Source organism: Acartia tonsa, chromosome 3 (genome assembly GCF_053477335.1).
Source record: "Acartia tonsa isolate MP-2025a chromosome 3, ASM5347733v1, whole genome shotgun sequence".
NCBI classification, from domain to species: Eukaryota; Metazoa; Arthropoda; class Copepoda; order Calanoida; family Acartiidae; genus Acartia; species Acartia tonsa.
In genome coordinates this window covers 52,220,888-52,222,599 of record NC_137262.1, presented here as the reverse complement: position 1 = coordinate 52,222,599, position 1,712 = coordinate 52,220,888, and positions in this window count along the sequence as shown.

Sequence of the window (1,712 nt, the reverse complement as noted above, 5' to 3'; positions counted from 1 at the left end):
GAATTGTAATACTAAACTGAAACGATTAAACACACCAAAGTAAAAACAGTTTCATAATAGAGCTAGGATAACTAGATTTATCAACGACATAAATACCAAACTAAAAATGGTTAACAAAGTAAGAGCTTTCAGCTTCAAAAACAAAGTAAGTAGAGTAAATAATTGAGTTAAGATTTTGATTTAAGAACTACCTTTTAAGCTTTTTTGACAAATGCCCGGGTTCGAATCCCAATATCTTGTCTAATTTTGTTATTTGAAAAGGTAGGATAATTACTTTGTACAATATCTAGAAAATCATAATAAAAAAAAATATTTTTACAATTGTTTTACAATTGGCTTAAAAATTGTTTTGATTAAAAATATGTACTCTAATAACATTTCATTTTTACATTAGATATCCTGCAATGTATGTTTATGATCACTCATATACTAAATGTCTAATGGTTTATCATGCAGGGCTTTTTAATAGCAAAGCTTAGCTTTAGGTCATTTTTGTCTTTCTGCTTTTTACTGCCTCTTTCCTGTTTTGTTATTGTGCTGGAATTGATTTCCCATGTTGTGTCTAATTGCTAACTATTTAAAATATTGTAATTTAAATGGAAATCCGCGACTGTGGGTGATATGTACGAATCTCGGCCCAATACCCCGTCATAATAAAGACATTAATAATGGTTTCTACCGCTGATTATCATGTGCACGACTGATATAGTTAGAGAGAAGGAAAGCCTAGGCCTAAAATAGGCTCAACTCATCAGGACTTTCACAGACAAAGGTCTTTCAATCAAAAGATTGGTTGTCTGCAGGGCGTTTGAACATATTATCAGGCACACCATTCAGCAAGATTTGGTTAAGAGATACGCCAAATAAAGATCTTGAGAGCTTCACCACTGTTAAACAAAATTCTTCTTGTTTTATTTAATTCTTGGAATATTCTAGGAAATTTAGTTCTTGTCAACAGGCTGATTCATGCCTTTTAAATGGTGCCTCCCAAATTAGGAGTTCATATGATTTTTAAAAAGCAGAAATGTGTAATTTCTATCAAGTAATCTTATCAAAAAGTAGATACGCATTGTTTAGTCCTTAAAGAAAGTAACAGGACTGTCACCGCGGGATCTTGCAAACGGCCGAACCGATAGGGTTCTTATTTACAATGTAGCTTCTTATACGTTCAGGGTACCACAACCTCCCAAGAGAAATTGGCACTAGGAAATGATCCTCTAATTTTTTTCAATAATCAAAACTAAAATTGAAAAAAGGGTGGGGGGGGGGGGGGGGGAGGTTCTTCTCCCCCTACCCTTAAATATTTCTAGTGGCGTAGCAGCGAGTAAACAATAAAGTTACAGTTATTCTGGCAAATAAATGGACATAAGAGACTTGAAGAGAGGCTTCGATAAAAAATAAATCTTATAATGATTTTGTGTCTTTAATTTATCTTATTTAAGTACAACCACCTTTCTTGTACTCTTACATAATAATTAGAGAAAAACTGTAGAAGATTTTTTTAGTTGCCAGGCAACTTTACTGGCTTTCATCATGGTCTGTCTGTTGGTCTGTATTTCAAAAATTTATCTTTCCATACTTTGAGATATAATTGTAGAGATAAAACACATATAAGGTTATTCCTAATCGCCTAAGGTTTTATCTAACAATTTCAATATGCTAGAATTTGACAGGACAAAAAAAGACCTAATTAAACCTGCGCCGACTTTCAA